General features: G+C 35.3%; 1 pseudogene; it reads right to left on the bottom strand.

Moving 5' to 3' along the window:
- Window positions 1–7,267: 7,267 nt before the first annotated feature.
- Window positions 7,268–7,367, bottom strand: LOC113260979 (U6 spliceosomal RNA; annotated as a pseudogene).
- Window positions 7,368–9,423: the final 2,056 nt, after the last annotated feature.

Consider the following 9,423-nt stretch of genomic DNA (forward strand, 5'->3'; position numbering starts at 1 on the left):
AAAGAACCCCGCAGTTCATCCTTGTTGCAATAGAATATTTTCTAAAATGAACGGGGTGCAGATGGGGGACCCATTGGAATTGCTGAGAAGGGGAGTGTGATAGGAACTTTTGTCACTGTTGGAAAGTGAGTGAGCTGTGACATTGAGTGGGTTGTGACATTGACTGAAATAGATTCACTCAGGGAGACAAGTTAGATACATCTTTGATCTTTTTATAAGCAGCTAGATAGAAAAAAAATTAAGCAGCAGGAAAGGAGGGACAAGATAAAAGAAAGTGTCTTTTCTCTCTCTCTCTCTCTCTTTTTTAATTCTTACAATGTCCTGATTCTTCAGCCTAGAGCTTTAAATATTTTTGTAACTACTTTCTTTGGAAACTGTCATTTTATAGTAATTTTATATGTATTCAGCCTCCAAAGCTATAGATGCTTTATAAAGCTACGATGTAAATTTATTTCTCTCCATAATCCCTGTCACTTTCCCTGTATGCACATAAAAAGCAAGAGATGTAACATTTCATTATTAATTACAGCAACAGCAAGCTGGCTGTCAGAGTTAAACCAGACACACTCCCCACCCCACCCCCAGTCCCGAGCTGCAGAGCTTTCAGCCATTTACTCATTAAGCTTATGATGATGATGGAGTTTTTAAAACCTGCTGTTTGTAATGGACAGTAGGCCTTAAAAATCTGTCATAAATTGCTCAATTGAGGAAATCAAATGGCAAAGAGAGCGATCCAGGCTAAGAGCAAACAAATTGCACCATAAAAGAAAGTTGTGTCTTTAACTGAGCATTCATTTTTACAAAGAATGCGAGGGCAGCCTGTGACTATAAGGGGATGCTGTGGGATTGTTTAACTGAGAATGGGTATTCACAGTAAAGGGGATGAACACACAGGAAAGGAAAAATTAAAACCAAACCAAGACAAAAGAATAAAAGCACCCCAAAGTGCTTTTTGTTTTTGTTTTAAAATAATACGGTACTGGTGGGTAAAAAGGACTAAATCAACTTTATAAAAGTTGTATCTTCCTTAACACCTTAATAACAGATGACATAGTTATGAAAGCATATTTCAAGATAAACACATCAAGATCTAAGTGTATAAAGTAATTTTCTTTCCCATCTAGTAAGCAATTTTTAAAATGCACATAGATTTTGATATTTTTCATTCATTCATTCAAACAATATTAATGAGTACCTATTAGAGTCCAGCTTTTTCTCCTAAGTATTTTGGAATACAAGGATGAACTAAACAGAAAAGAGTCCTCTCCTAAAGGAGGGAGATAGCAAACAAAACAAAACAAAAAACCCAACAACAACCCAATAAGTATAATACATAGGTAAGTTAAATAAATGGTGTATTTGAAAGGGATAAATGATGAAGAAAATAGGAAAAATAAAGCATTAGGTAAAAGGGCCTGGAAGGGCAGGTGTGATGGTAGGAGAAGAGGAGGATGCAAGCTGAACTAGAAGGTAAGATGTTGGCAATCACATTTGGGAAATGAAGGAGTTGGCAGTATAGACCCTCGGAGGAAGAAGAGTTTCCAAGTAGAGTCATAACCTTAAAAAATTGAATTTGCTGGCAAAAGCATACCTCCCAGATTTACTCAAGAGAAGCTCTTGTAAACATGGAGAACAGAGGAGGGGCTAGCTGTGTGGGGTCCCCACATGAAGTAGCTCTTTCTAATATAGATCAGGGCTCATCAAAGACTAATCACACCACTCCACAACAATTACATTCACCAAACACCTTTTTTAAAGGCCTATATTTGGCACCCAAAGTTATCAGTATAAAGAAGGACTTGTATCTATTTCTGCACATGCTTATGTCCATTTCCAATTATATATACATAATATATAAAACTAATAGGCTCATTGATGATATGATTTCTTTACTCATATTCACAGAAGAATTCTTCTACCATTGTGGTATCATATTAATCAATTATTTTTAGTTTTAAATCCGAGGAGCCAACATTACCTAGGTACTATATTTATGGAGTTGGAGAGAAAAAAAGACATTGGAAAGATAAATAAAAACTGGAGAAAAATCTGCTATTGATCTTAAAATCTTATCCGGGCAGGAAGAACTGATTCTGGAATTGTATGCAAGAGGACAACAAATGGTCAATAGTATGACATGAGCTCACACCACTAAAAAAAAAGAAAAATCAGAATTTTATGAATCATTCCAAAATCTAAGCATTTGCTAGTCTTAATTATGAATGTCACTATATGAAACTCTCCTTAACCTGACTTTCCAGTATAATTTGCAAAGTATACTTGCTATTTCTAAAACCCTCTTACAACTCAGAACAGGCTTTACACCTTTTCTAAGTTTTGACAATACATATTCTATGAATTTTAGGCTTTGTTCTCATATTTCGTTTATTAATTGGCACTCAAATTTTACTTAAAAGTTCTATATGGTCCAGTGTGTAGGACTGTGCATGCAAATTATATTAGACAAGATCATACATTTGATAGAATTCTGAATCTTTATGTTGGTTTTCTGAGTCTCCTAGGACTGATATACCTTCATACATTTTCTCTCTCCCCCTCTTCCTCTCTCTCCCTCCCACTCTTTACTCCCTCTCTCTCCCTCTCTCTCTCTCCCTCCTCCTCCCCCCTCTCTTTCTCTCCACCCTGCCCCCAACTCTGGCAGTCTGAGTGTTGCTTTAGGACATTTACTAAATATACTACTGTGTATTTCTCAGTGATTACGGACAATTAGATTCAATGACTGTTCTCCTTTATTATAAGTTCCCCTTAACATTTGTGATTTTAATTGTGGAAAATAACCATGCACATTCATGGATGTGTGCTCCTCTCAATCTGTCCCATCAATTTCCCAGGAGCAATTGGTGCAATTTAAATCTTCACCTAACTATTCTCCTTCCATCGTAATTGGTGGCATCTATTTTTAAAGTAAGGTCTGTTCTTGTGCTGTTATTTTATTTTGGTAATTTATTGAGAACCCATTGCCCAAAACAGGCACATGGGTGCTATAAATAAAGCAGTCTAATAATTGCTTGAACAAAACTGGGCCCGATGGACAGGCAATGAACTCGCATTAAGGTTAGGTTACAGATGTATCTGTAATTTCTCTGAATAACCTTTTTTATTTCTCCTTATATACTGCTGTGCATTTTATAAAATGATAATTTTGAAAGATAAGAGCAATTTTATTTAAACAAAGAATAAAAGAGACATAGAATTTAAAGGATATGTTTTTAAGTTACAGATTTAAATTAAAAAAAACAAATAAATGTGTGTTGATGGAAAAATTATTCATATGGAAGCAATGAGATTTCCACTGTAGAGCTAGAGATAGTTCACATTTTAAAAGCTTGCTCCGTTTGTGGTAACTTTTATTTGCTTTTTAAATTCAACTTAACCTTCCCTGTCCTCTAATACTAAATATAGTGCTTGTGGTCTTTTATTGTTTTCATGCACAATTTAAACAAAATAATTTAGTGTTTTAGCTTGGCTCAGGAATTGTGAGTTCTAAAGGCTGTTCATTTACAAAATGGCTTATGTAATTCACCTGCAATGTGAAAGTTCTGGAAATATGATGAAAAGTATGAAAGTTTTACTATACTTAATTTTATAATACAAAATATAAGGAGATTAAAAACAATTACACCTACAAACCGATTCTGAATCGATACATTTAAATGTTTTTTATCAGGGGTGCCTGGGTGGCTCAGTCGTTAAGCCTCTGCCTTTGGCTAAGGGTGTGACCCCAGCATTCTGGGATCAAGCCCTGCATCAGGCTCCCCCAATGGGATCCTGCTTCTTCCTCTCCCACTCCCCCTACTTGTGTTCCCTCTCTCTCGCTGGCTGTCTCTCTCTCTGTCAAATAAATAAATAAAATCTTTAAAAAGAAATAAATAAATTTTTATGAGTAGATTCATTTAATTGTTTTTTATGTTAGTGAAAATATTAGTTGCTTTTCCTTCTTAAAAATTTTTCCTAAAGTGGCTATATTGATGTTTTAAAATAAAAGTTGGGAAAATCAAAAGAAAATGAAAATAAATGTATTTCTTTTTTATTTAGCAAAAAGTTCTTTACTTCGTTGTCTTTGAATTCAGTGGAAACCTTTTTAAAATTAAGTTTAATGCATCAAATGCATGTTTGAATATGAGTATGATCAAACAGATTTTGAGCCATTTCTACAAGATCTTGATTTTAATTTTAATATCCATGCAGACAAAAGCTGCAATTTAATATTTTGTTTCACTGTCAATTTATTCTTCTCCAATTTTTGACATGACAAATCCCTTTTTATTTTCAGTTATTAACTTATAAATATGTAGGATGTGTCTACACATACAGAGAGACTAGATATCAATGGAAATCTAGTCAATTAACAAATGTTGTTCATCTTAATATCAATCATAAGCTGAAATCCTATAGAAAAAATAGGTAACCAGATACTCTTTTACAACTTTTCTTCTAAAACTTTGAAGTTTTGATAAATTTTGTGTCATCTGCTTTTTCCCCTATTACTTCCCTCCATTAAAAAACAGTAACAATAATTCCGGAGGGTTAACAACACTGTGATTTATTTATTCGACCCTTATGATTTATATAGTTATCAAAGCCGTCTTCATATTAAACAACAAAAAGACTGCATTGACCAGTTAACATATGCTCTTTTGTGGGAGTATTCACAGTAGAAAGCCACTCATCTATTGGCAAAATGAGCATCAGTAGTGAAGAGCCTGGATGTAAGAAGTCTGCAGGAAGCATGTGTGTTGCAGAACCTTGTGATAAGGCATCTGCAGTAACTGTCTACATCATGTTTCCATTTAGCTTGTGTCATCACTCTGTGTCACTTTCATCCAGTCCACAATTTGCACAAAAAGAAAGCAAACCGCAGCAGCTCTTTAAATTCTGGAAATGTATGGTAAACTGTCAGTTTGCCTTCTATAAAGTTGTTTATCTCAGGATTTTACTTGGCACACAATTTCTCACTAAATGTAGCCCTCTTTCCCAAATGCAAAGGAAATCCCATTGATCAATGGGGATTGCAAGGCTTATCAACATCAAAATAGAGACAGCTTAATTTCTTAGATTAGCATTTGGCTCAAACCAGCAAAGGTTTCCTAAGAAATTACTATTAATATATTTAAGAGTATCCAACTTCTTTATCTTCCTCCCATCAGCCCGAAATATAAGCCAAGGCCATGTGGCTGCATCTTAATCACCTATGAGCTTGAGAGCCATCCATTGAAAGCCTGTCTCAGTTCACAGATATGAGAGATTGTAATATTTTAACATTTCCTACTGCCAAGTCGTTAAGCAATAAAATGATCTTGGCACTTTCCTGCCAGTTCATCATGAAGAACTACTTTAGTTTTGCTTAGTCTCTTGATGAAACAAATGGAAGGCAGCTGCACCAAACGGCCCTTCAGAAACATGTTGCCAAACAAATCCCTGGAACTTTCACCCCTTTGCATGGCTAATTGAGATGGCTTGAAGCAGAGAAACCTAAAATGTATCAGCATAGAAAATCAAGTCTTAACTATTAGTGATTAAAATCATACAACTATCAGCTCATAATTCTAGTGTCATTCTCGCGTCCCATATTACCTCTATCCAAGGTAAATCATGTGATGATTACTCAGCTAAAGATATATTTTGCATACTTTAGCATACTTGTCACACTATGTATATTAAACACATATTTCTACTAATTTATATTTTAATTTATATTCATTTTATATTTAATTATATTTTAAAAGTTTTGATCACACAAGTAATGCCAAAAGGTATGCTGGATGAGTAATTTCAAACAAGAGAGAAGAGTATAAAGTAAAAAGGTATAGTTCCATTTTCACATACATCCCATCTTATATTTTGGTATGTATTTTTTTAGACCATTCTCTGCATGGGCATGTGTGTGACTATGTGTATTTTTGTGTGTGCATATATAAGCTAAGAATTTTATTCTGCAAACTTACAGCAAAAATCAACACATTTCTTTGTTACTGTTAATATTTTTATTAAAATTGGATCAGATCTTGAGTCCTCAATATGCTATTATGGGAACTAAGAACTCCCCTCTCATCTCAGAGGAGATAGAAAGCCACAAAAGTCTCTTTAAAAATTTTATTTTAATCCCAGTATAGTGAACATACAATGTTATATTAGTATCAGTTTATCAGTACGATAAAGTGATTTCAACAATTCTATACATTACTCAGTGCTCATCATACCGAGTGCACTATCAATCCCCTTCACCTATTCTACTCATTCCCCTCACTCACCTCCCCTCCAGTAACCATCATGAGTTTGTTATCTATAGTTAAGACTCTGGGGTTTTTTTTGTCTCTTTTTTTCTTTGTTTTGTATCTTAAATTCCACATATGAGAGAAATCATATGGTGTTTGTCTTTCTTTTACTGATGAAAGTCCCCAAAGTCTTCATCAGAACAGAATGTTTTTGGGAGAACCCCCCAGGCTTAGAACACACAAGTCACCAAGGACATGCTCTCCAGGCAAACTTACATCATCCCATGAACTGGCTGCCAATTCATGGGTACCTGTCCCATACAGATTACACTTTCTCCTGCTTCAAGGAATTTACACATGCTGTTTCCTCAGCCTGCCCACCTCATACTCCAGCACTTTCATTCAGCCACCTCTTACTCACCTTTCACCTCACCTTGAAAGCACACAGTTTTCTTATGGAGGCCTTCTTTGTCAACCCAGATGAAGTTAGAGTCTGCCCCCTTAGTGGACAACAAGACACTTGTATATCCACTTCTTAACACTTCTCAACACTTGTTTTTGCTGAATCTCCACTTCCTTACTAACTATGATCTCCATAAGAGCAGGGCATAGTGCCAGACATTTATTACTTAACTGAATAGATAATTTATTGAATATCAACTATGGCAAAGCAATGTACTGGGTGGTAAGAATAAAGTGATATATTCCAATAGCATGATTGTTTCTTTCTCATTGACCTTACTTTTGAGACAGACATGAATAGAAAGTTACACCAATAATTACTTAATTAGAATGGTAGTAACACCTTAGAAGCAAAAGTGTATAGTGTCCACGTAAGTACAGGGAGGAAATCTGCTGAGAGAGGAGGGAATTTAGGGACATGCCCAGGAAGAAGTCACATTTAAGTTGAGACGTAAAGAGTAAATAGGACTTTATTAGGAAAAGCTTAGCTCCTTAGTGGAATTGGGAGGTGTGCAGAGTAAGAGCTTAGGGAGCAACAGGTGATGGGTAGATACTGAAGAACAGTAGACTTAGGCCAGGCTGGCCAGTCAAGTTTTTATGTCATCCTCGTGTATGCTAATCTTTTCTGTATTGCTCCACTTTTAGTATATGTGCTGCTGAAGTGAGCACACCAAGGTTTTTATACTATTGAATATTTTCATCTTTTCCCTAAGAATACGGGGGAGCTACTAAGCAGTATTAATCAGGTGACTGATATGAGTAAATCTGCAACTAGAATATCAATAATGGTGAATTGGGTCAAGATGGTGAAAACAAAGAGAATTGAATTGGAAAATATTTTGGAGTTAAAATAGGAGTACTTACTGGTTGACTGAATATGAAATGAAGGCTCTGGGTCAAGGAAGATAAAGTAAAAAATAATAATAAAAGCAATAGGTAACACTCATATAGCACTTGTTAGCACCTATCTTTATTTTAAGTGTTTCACATGTATTAGTTTGTTTATTTCACACACTAACCATATGACATAGTACTATTATTTTTCCAATACCATAGATAACAGAAGTGAAGTGCAGAGGTATTAAATAACTTGCCCAAAGGAACATGAGTCACTTTGCCATTTAGTAGAACTGGTATTCAAAGTTTAGTGGTTTGGCTCTAGAATTTATCACTCCAGGTTTTGTGGAATGAGAAGCTTAGTGGATGATTGTGACATAAATGGAAACAGAGAATATTGGAGAAGGAGTGAGTCTGGGTTAAAGTAAAAGACTTGAATTTTGGGTATGCTGAACTTGAGGTGCATTCTGTGATATGCAAGTGGAGGTGATAGGTCTGACAGTCTTTTTAAAAATTTTATTATTTATTTGTCAGAGAGAGAAAGAGAGAGGGGGAGAGAGAGTACAAGCAGGGGGAGGAGCAGGCAGAGGGAGAAGCAGGTTCCCTGCTGAGCAAGGAGTCTGATGCAGGATTTGATCCTAGGACTCTGGGTCATGACCTGAGACAAAAGCAGATACTTAACCGACCTAGCCACCCACGTGTCCTGATAGGTCTGACACTATAAGTGAAATGTAAGCAGGAGATATCATTCTGGGACTCATCAGGGTGTAGACGACAGCTAAAGCCATGGGATAAATGAGATCAGTCAGAGTGACGCGATGCAGGACAAGAAGATAAAGTCTGTGCTGTGGAGAGGAAGAGGGACCGGCATAGGGCTCTGAGAAGGAAGTGCCTCCTGAGTAGTAGAAAGAAAAAAAAAAGCAATGGGAAAAGGCTGTCAAAGAGCCAAAGGAAGACCTTTGTCAAGGTCTTTGTCAACTGGTACATTGTATGTTCTAAGAATATTTATTGACTTATTGATTGTTCATTAGGCTACACTTGAGCATCTATATATTTTTACTAGGATGTTCTCGGATCTCTCCTGTTCATGCATAAATCTAGGATTTTGATCTGTAAGAGGTCAGTTCCTTTACCCTAGTAAGAGCAAAATCTTAGGAAGTAATAAACTATTTTCTCTAGAAGCATAATATGTTCTTTCTGCATCCACTAACTGATTCAGAAATATATTTGATCTCTAAGATCTAAATCACAGTAAAGCTTGGAAGTCCCACCTATTGGTTAAAGTCCAATACCTTTCCAAAAAATAAGCAGATCTGAGTTAATGTTAATCTTATCCAACTAATATTTGAAAAGGATCTTTGATATCTCTTTCTGCCATGTTATACCATTTTAATTAATGTACTACTAATGGTAGCGGCAATATTTACAATTTTACATACAAGTATAATGGAGACACAGATATAAATGGTTTCAATTATTTTTGTCCTCATGGTCAATGCCCCATGGTCCGAAATTTAATTAAATTTTTTGCATTAATGGTAAAATGGAAAATTGGGATTGAAGTAAGCAGTGTATTTTATTTGCTACAAAGAGGCTCCTGCCCTATATCCAATTTTAACCAATTATAATGCTCCACTTATTTAGATTAATTAGTAGGAATTATATAAACATTTCTCCTCAACTCACAACATTTTCATAAGGTAAAAGTAGAAATCTGTCTCCTGCGTAGCGGTACCAATAATCTGATATCAGTTATGTATATATGTGCCAGAAACAGTTCAAAACACAGTCCAAATTAAATTTATGTAATTAAATATATAGATTCAGAATGAGGTGTCAGATTTTATGGAAAATGTAGATAAATGCTCTGTAATTATATTTAAATTGA

This window comes from Ursus arctos, unplaced genomic scaffold (genome assembly GCF_023065955.2).
Source record: "Ursus arctos isolate Adak ecotype North America unplaced genomic scaffold, UrsArc2.0 scaffold_15, whole genome shotgun sequence".
Classification (NCBI taxonomy): domain Eukaryota; kingdom Metazoa; phylum Chordata; class Mammalia; order Carnivora; family Ursidae; genus Ursus; species Ursus arctos.